Source organism: Hyalella azteca, unplaced genomic scaffold, assembly GCF_000764305.2.
Source record: "Hyalella azteca isolate HAZT.00-mixed unplaced genomic scaffold, Hazt_2.0.2 contig16116, whole genome shotgun sequence".
Classification (NCBI taxonomy): Eukaryota; Metazoa; Arthropoda; class Malacostraca; order Amphipoda; family Hyalellidae; genus Hyalella; species Hyalella azteca.
The window spans coordinates 816-10,291 of record NW_025945943.1 but is presented as its reverse complement, the minus strand read 5'-3'; positions in this window follow the sequence as shown (position 1 = coordinate 10,291).

Genomic DNA, 9,476 nt, shown 5'->3' with positions numbered 1-9,476 from the left:
TATATATATTACATTTTGAAAAGTACAGTTCACTGTGAACAATAATTGATCAAGCACTTTTGCTAAAAATTTGAGGAAGGAATTTGTATATCAAAATTCTCAAGGCTCAATAAATGGCATGAAAAAATATATATTGCATTACTCAAAAAGATATATTGCATCCATGGTTGAAGGCATTCAAATATCAGACATGAAAATGCTCCTAGATCATGGCTTATAGTTTCAGTGAAATCAGATTCTTTTATATTTACTTTGAAATGGCGGCACCATGCAGGCAATAGTGAACTTATGAGGAAAATATCTATTCTCTGAACCATGACTGGATTTTTCAAGCCATGGTTTTATGGATTTGCAAGCCACGATTTCATTTCTTTGAGCCGTGAATTTAATATCTCGGCCATCATTGGCCATGAAGAGCCATTTACAAGCAGCAAACTCATTTACAAAGTCCTGTAAATGTGTTACCCCAAATCTCTAATTTACCCTAGAAACAGCAACAATACATTGGTCTTTACTTTAGTGGCAAGTGGCAACTGAACATGTGATAATGCAGTCTGACCACTCTGACGTGACTGCAACTATGTAATGATTGCGATTTGCGATAGCAAGTAAAAAATATATAAGGATATGAGGAAGGATCACAAACAAATAAAAATGACTAAGCACTTGATTCATAGGCTCTACTTGTTATCATGACATTGGGAGCGTTGAAGTACTGCAGAAGTTGAAAAATTGTATGAAATGACATTTTTGCAAAGTACAAACTGATTTGTTCAATCAAACAAAAATACATGACATTAGAGCTGCAAGATTTTATACCTACTGAAATTAAAGGATAGAGCATCAAAATTTTCAAAAAAGTAAGACTTTACCCAACTAGATAGTTAATTATTGGAATGAAACTGATTACAATTTGATTTGATTTTGATACTATAATTCCACCCTGGTCACAGTCACAGAAAAACATTGTGGCATTTTATACATCATATGCATAGTGGCAAAACAGAGATTTTTTAGAATTGATTAATTTCTAATTTTTGCGTCCACTTCTTATTTCAATCAACTTCCAGGTTGTGATAAAGCTGCCTTGGTACTTAATGATACTACCTATTCTACTTATAGGGTAAATGCACCATATTCCGACATCATGGGTAATTCCCATACTTCTCAACTTTTCCTTTATATTAAGCTTTGTCTTAGTTCCATGCATGCGTAGATGGTTGAAATAGTAACATCATACTATTGCGCGCCAGATTTCCGCAAAACACTAGGTCTGGCGGGAAAATGTTAACATCCTCAGAGCAAATGTCCCAATCAAAGATGTGCGCATAAATAAAAGACGAAACATTGTAGCAGTTGAATTCAAAGCAAATGAAGAGGCAGCAATTAAAACCTTGCTTTCTACCTCTAAACTTGGTAAATGGCAAATTGAATGCTACAAACCATCATCCGACATGGGAAACATCTGCTCTGGGGTCATTGGTCCAGTCAGACATGGAAATGACCTAGATGACTTATTGAGCATGCAAAGACAAGCTTGCAAAATTGTTAAGATCACCAGACTATCAAAATTCTCAGGAGCATCAAAACAAGATTCCCTGGTCTTGAAGTTAGACTTTGAAGGTAACCAGCTACCTGAAAAAATAATTTTTGGTTTCATCTCATACAGAGTGAGACCCTATAATCCACCACCCCTTAGATGCTACAGATGCCAGCGACCTCAACATCTTGCAAGTGGATGTACCGCTCCTATACGCTGCCTGCTCTGCGCTGGAAATCACTACAAAGATGTGTGTACGTCATCAACTTTCAAGTGTATCATTTTATATCATTTTATTGTCATTTTATTATCATTTTATTATAATTTTTTATCATTTTATTTCATTTTATTATCAGTTTATTATCATTTCATTATTGTTTTATTTTCATGTTATGATCATTTTTTATCATTTCATTATCATTTAGTATCATTCTATTATTATTATTATTAGTATTAATATTATTATTATTATTATTATTATTATTATTTTTATTAATATTATTATTATATCAATATATATGTCAGAGTCTTTTTGTACATTAAGTTATGTCAACACCATGCTCGAGTTCAGATTGTAAGGAATTTTAAATTTCAGCTTGTTTTCGGATGCATACGTTTATACAATGAATAGTTACTATTTAATGGAATCCTTTACTCTCTTTGTTGCCCTTGTGTTGTTGTAGTTGCCCATCCTGGTAGTGGCGATTAGGGGGGGGGGCGTGATAGGACAGTTTTTCCGGGCACTAATGCCACTGGTAGTTCTACGACCATCACTAGCTCGCTGACCCGCCAGAACCACTTTATTGCATTACACAACACCCTGGACAAGCCAGGTACTCATTTATCAACCAGAGTTGGATGAATGGCTGAGTTGACCATGAGCTGAGCTTCCCGGAAGAACTTGTCCTCAGTGGGACTCGAACCCGGGAGCTGGGTGCGAGAGACTGAGTCTCTCACCACTGCACCACCACAGCTCTTTGTTGCTCTTCTTTTCACCATTTGAGTTACTCTTACTCCGGTACTCTTAAATTTAATTTTTATCCCAATCAAATGATTGGGCCACCTTGCTTGGGCAGGATGGCCCGGCGATTAAGGTCAGAGTATCAAGATTGACGCAGATAGACGCGGGTTCGATCCCAGCTCTGTGCGCCAGTTTCTGGTCAAAATCGGCAAGGAGGCCGGGCGGTTAAGCTAAGAAATTTGAAGCAGTGAGTTGTGAGTTTAAGCCCTCAACATGCTGTGGAGTTTTTGCAATGTTAAGAATCGGCGATAGGCCTACGGCCTAATAAACGCTGAAACCGCTATATTATTATTATTATAACCCGAAATGCATACTGATTACTACGCCAGTCGAAAATTCTTTAAATCCCGTGGCAATCAATAGACCATCTTATGCGGCATCACTTCCAGCTGAGACCTAGAGTGCTAGTAAACCTCAGATCCCTTTAGATGCGCCCGCTTCTGTGGCCCGTGCACAAGCATCATTTTCTTATCAAACGACTATAAATAAGATTACTGTTTTATCGACCCGAAGGGGAAGACTCATTCATGGCTCTGCTCGATATAATAATTAATCGTACATATTTACTCCTTAATACATTTTTGAAGTTGGGAGTGATGTAGATGATTTCGCTACAAAACTATATTATTGTTTAAGCTAGCGACATGTGGCAAACACAGTACAAAACTTAGCGGATTGAAACGATAAGGTGATACATCAAGTTCTATTATGGTGAAAATACTCGAACGTTGGCATCCGCAATTAGTATCTTTATGAGAAATGGAAATAAAAGAATAGACAAGATAAACTGGTTGGCTAAAATGAACAGTGAACTTATCTGGAATGAAGCAAAATTAAGCCCCCGTGACCTGCTTGATAATGGCGGTCACGGGAAATGTATGGCTAATGTGTGGAATGTGCTTGCTACATGTCGCTAGCTAGGCTTAACATTAATATAGTTCTGTAGCGAGTTCGGCTACATCTTCTATGTCCTGAGGTGGGCAGTAGCGCGCTACATTTAAGCAATTGTAGCGGTAGCGGTAGCACCCGCTACATATTTAAGTAGCGATTCGAGGTTTTGCTGCTACAGCGCTACCGCTACATTTATAGATAAAGCCTTTAGATTTTACTTAATAGTATTAAATATTATTTAAAAACCAGCATGATACATACATAATATAAATTACAGAATAAAACAGTACGAAAGATTTCGGTGTAATGTTGTCAACCTCAGCCTGTTACTAGTGTCAACATGTTGGTTGTTAGAATAGAAAAGAATAGAAGTGTCGGCGCTGAAGAAATATAGGCCCATGGCCTGTTGCCGGTTCTTGAACTTCTCGTGACTTGATTCACAAGGGATCCGGCCTTTGGAACCCGATCTTTCCATAGCTGACGATTGATTGAGATAGCTGCTGGACTTATTGCCAGGTCCGTCATTTGCTAGGCATTTTAAGACTGAACATATGCTCCTGCATAAGAGGTTAGTGGTGCAGGATCTCCCGGCAATAAAGCCATGTTGACAGTCTGATAGGAGATCATTAACATTCAAATGATCTATCAATTGATCCCTCACAACAGATTCCATTACCTTGCAAACGACATTTGTCAAACTGACAGGGCGATAGTTGCCCGGGCAGCTTTTGTCACCTTTTTTGTCACCTTTTTTTACTGTTTATGTTGTTACCAGTTACCACTTACAGGTATTTTTTCATGTTTCAGTTTGCCTACAGTTATTTTTACACATTTTTTTGTGTTTCACATTCCCAACATGGATGTCTACTTTAATCTACCAATCTCAAAAATTATCCACAAATATATACAAATAAAAGAGAGATTTTTTATATGTATATGTGGATAATTTTTGAGATAGTAGATTAAAGTAGACATCCATGTAGGGAAGGTAAAACATAAAAATAACTGTAATTTTTATTTACTGTATCTAACCCATACTAGTTCGGTTAGGTTAATTGCAATAAAGTTGCATTGATATGTTTTGAAAATGTTTTATTATCACTAAATGTTTATGAGTAAATCCCAATAGCAGAACAATAAATATTTAGAGATTTCCAATAATTTTGGCCATTGTAGCGGCTAATGTAGCGGCGCTACATTTTACTGTAGCGGTAGCGCCCGCTACAATATAGTGGGTGTAGCGGCAGCGGTAGCGCCCGCTACAATATAGTGGGTGTAGCGGTAGCGGTAGAACCCACCGCTACATTTAGAGCATGTAGCGGTAGCGGTAGCGGCGCTAAATTTCAAAGTAGCGCTGCCCAGCTCTGCCTTATGTCATATCGTTTTGATAAAATTCAACTTAACCTTACCTATATTAACCTAACCATACCTAATATCAAAAGTAATATGCGTTTAAAAATTCCTTTTTAAATTAGTAGAAAATTGATTTTTGACTAATTAATTAATTTTTAAACGTAATTAAAAATTAAGTTTAAATATTATTTTTTTAAAGACAACACTTCTAAAGAATCTAGTGTCTCTGATGTTTACACATAGACAATGAATTTTAATTTTATTTTCATATATCAAATTATTTTTGTTTTTTAGTATTACCAAAAAAGTAAAATTTCAAAATTATTTATTCTGTCAATTGATTCATGCATTGTCTCCGACTTTACGCAAGTATGCAAAATTTCACATCGATTGGAGAGGTAGAAGTGTGTTAAATATCGATTATGACATTTGTAGCATAAAAACAAACAAACAAACAACACGAAGTGAAGTTAAAGAGATGTGTTGAAATAACAAATACAAGATTGACTTGGCGACAGGAATTGAAGCGACCCTTAATCCTTTCACTGCCAAGCTTGATCCCAACGCTCCATTGTTCTTTAGTTCATGTCAGTAGTCTTCGCTGTCTCACAGTATCGCAGAGCTTATATGAGCTCAAGATTCCTGGCGTGAGCAAAACGCATAACATGTTAATTGTATCGGATAGCGCTACATAACTACTTTTATATCTAAGAAAAGATTGTAGAGAGACATAACTTCTTTTATATCTAAGAAAAGATTGTAGAGAGATCCTCGTCATCACCACGTGCTCCTGACACCTCGTCATCACCACGTGCCCTGGTCGGTGCACTGACCAATTACATCAAGCCGCCTTAGCTAATTTCAATCTCTTACTATTAGCATAACTCATGTAACCATGACCTTAAAAACTCACGATAAGGGAGTCCATTTATTAAATGTGGTCGGGTGCTAGCCCCCACAGCTAACGACGGTATTTTTCGCCTTGGTCGCAGCAAATGGCCTTCTCCCTTACATCTGCTGTGGTATCCAAGAAAGATCTGAGGCCAGCGGGAGACAATCGCGCTCAATAAAATCACCAAACCTGATTCTTACTTCTAACCATTTTTAACAGATATCACTGCCAAGCTTTAAGGTAAGAAAATTGAAAATTTATTCGAGAACTTAATATCCACCTCTTTGCATGTACTAATTCACCCGAATAACATTTCGAAAATGATCATTGTTACTCTATTCGGCTCATACAAATTTCTGAAGAATTTCTTGTATTCTCCCACACAGACAGACAGACATTCTAGCGTTTTCTTGATGAAGCCTTTCGTGACTTATCAGTCCCCTTAGCTGAAGGAGTATCTTTCTCTGTAACAGTTTTTAACTTCATTGACAAAATCCTGATAGCATCAGAAGATGATAAACAGCATCTCGAAGACAGATTTGAAGTCAATCGAGGATTTTCAGCGATGAAGTCAATCGAGGATTTTCAGCGATGAAGTCAATCGTGGATTTTCAGNTGAAGTCAATCGAGGATTTTCAGCGATGAAGTCAATCGAGGATTTTCAGCGATGAAGTCAATCGAGGATTTTCAGCGATGAAGTCTATCGAGGATTTTCAGGGACCCGCGGCAAAGCAAGAGGTCTCCGTCGTGGTCTCGGTATGATCAAGTTTTACCGTCCCATCATGCCTGCCACTGCATCCAAGCTTGCTCCTGTTATGCCAAATTATCAGGCCTAGCAAGCATTAAGAAGAATCCAACAATTTCATGGACATCTGAAGAAATTGAAGCTTTCGAACGCTCCATGAGCTTCTTGGCGGAAGCGACGATACAGTCACACCCAAAATGAGGGGTGGAGATGTTGTAGCGGATCTCGCTACATGGAACTAATTTTATTTTTATCATATTAATATTAATACTTATAACATTATGTTTATCGTATTAATGATTAGCATATCATCATGAGAATAGTCCAGAGAAAACTTATTTTTCGTCGTTGGCGATCAAGCCATCATTCCTGCCACTGCAACGTGCAAACTCCCATCTCTGTCTGCGTAACGATGCCATCTCTGTCTGCGTAGGACACCATCTCTGTCTGTGTACCGACGCCGTCTCTGTCTGCTTAACGACGCCATCTCTGTCTGCTTAACGACGCCATCTCTGTCTGCGTACGGACGCCATCTCTGTCTGCGTACCGACGCCGTCTCTGTCTGCGTACGGACGCCATCTCTGTCTGCGTACCGACGCCGTCTCTGTCTGCTTAACGACGCCATCTCTGTCTGCGTAACGACGCCATCTCTGTCTGCTTACCGACGCCGTCTCTGTCTGCGTAACGACGCCATCTCTGTCTGCTTACCGACGCCGTCTCTGTCTGCGTAACGACGCCAACTCTGTCTGCGTAACGACGCCATCTCTGTCTGCGTAACGACACCATCTCTGTCTGCTTATCAACGCCGTCTCTGTCTGCGTAACGACACCATCTCTGTCTGCGTAACGACGCCGTCTCTGTCTGCGTAACGATATCATCTCTGTCTGCGTAACGACGCCGTCTCTGTCTGCGTAACGACGTCATCTCTGTCTGCTTACGGATGCCGTCTCTGTCTGCGTAGCGACATCGGCTCTGTCTGCGTACCGACGGCGTCTCTGTCTACGTAACGACGCCGTCTCTGCCTGCGTAACGACGCCATCTCTGTCTGCGTACCGACATCAAATTTGTCTGCGTAACGACGCCGTCTCAGTCTGCGTAACGACATTGTCTCTGTCTGCGTTACGACGCCGTCTCTTTCTGCACAACGACGTCATCTCTGTCTGCGTACCGACGGCGTCTCTTTCTGCACAACGACGTCATCTCTGTTACGCTAAATATCGTGCCTGGACGACTTCACTACGAGCGTCTTCACTCACCAAGCGACCACCATCACACCACCAAGCCAAGCACCTCGTCTTCATCACCAACCCTGGTCTTTCAATTCCACTGGGATCATCACCATCAAACAGGTCACGTGAGCTTAACGAAATAAATCTAAATTACCAATTGTTGTTGTTGCAATTTAACCCGACCAGTTACATCTTGCCGCACCTAGAATTTCTATCTGATTTTAGTAAATTTTACTAGTTGCCTTGACCTTCAAATTCACTGATTCATTGGAGTAAAACATAGTAAATGTGGGCAAAGCCCCCACACCTTCCCTTTCTTTGTCGAAATAGCATCGTATGTGAGTATGATGGTAAAATTACAAACTCGAATGTTCCTGGCTGTTGAAATCACAAGAACTTTGAGTAAATTTATCACGTTTCCCATCCGAGAGCGCGATTTTCGTATTTGAAAATTATTTTGCATTCAAGCAATCAAGCGGGCAGCAATACTTGCTCGTTAACATGCCACAAATTCTGATTTTCGTTTCTATAGGTGTACATTGTTAAATCGGGACCACTCTACCATAAACGATCATAATTATTAGCCCCGAAATTTCAGCAGTGAGTTGCGGGTTCAATCTCAATTAGCGGCGAAAATTATAGTCGAATTTGGTGAGGTGTGTTGATGGTTATAAACAACTAGATTGGAGCTCAGCAAGCTGTGCAAAATTTGCTATGTAAAGAATAGGCGACCGAAGAAACTGTTAAAGTAACGGAAACATTGCTATACTTATGGCTAATACAAATAGAGAGAATCAAAGTCTGTTCATTCCCATATGTCAACTGAGTGTTACACTCATGGTTGAACTAATACAAAATTGACCCACGCGCAGCTGCGCCTTGCGAATGCTATTTGTTATGGCACCCGTGACGTCACATTGCTCGTTGTAACGTTACCATGTGATGCACAGTGTGATTCAAACTGATTTGCAACACCTGTTTTGCTTAAAACAAGACTAGTTGCAGTAAAAAATTGTTTTGGGCCATTTTAATGAGGTAAATTTTCTTCATGGTTGAACTAATACAAGGTTTTCCCTAGTACCGCGGTGCCTTGCAGATGTCAATTGTTATTCCAACTGTAACGTCATCTTGTCTCTTGTGACGATATGTGAGTTAGATAGTGTCATCCTGGCACCTAAGCAGCTATAGTCAATTGGGCAATGCTGGCCCCTTGCATGCATCCCGTTCAACCATGGTTACACTCATGGCTGAACTATATAAGGTTGACCCACGAGAAGTTCCGTCTTTCAGTTCAGCTTTCTTGTTACGTCACGTAGATCGAGAAACGTAAACAAACCCGTCATTACCATGACGGATTGGTTGACTGGTTTGATCGCATTTTGGTGATTGGTTAATGCCTGTGTTGTCACTTAGATCTGTGACGTCACAGGCGAACAACGAACTACATCCGCAAAAATGGGATTCTATAGGTGTTAAATGGGGTTCTAACCTGATACTATTCAACCATGGTTACACTGAACCGGATTTTGATGGGCTCCGGTTACTGAAATAATTGATGAAAATTATTCAAAAGTAAAAACAAATCAAAGTGAAGAACGCTTTAGGACAAATTATTAGGTTAATCGTTAACTTGAGGAGTAGGAATAAATATAGTTTTAAACGATTTTGCGGATTATGTTGGTTGCACTTGGCGCTGTCCTCCACTTCCAGCTTCTGCTGTGCGTGCTGGGTGGGTGAAACACGCCGTTTGAGAGGGAGCGCTGCCGTAGCCCAAAAATTTGACTCTTAAATCAGCCCAAAAGCCA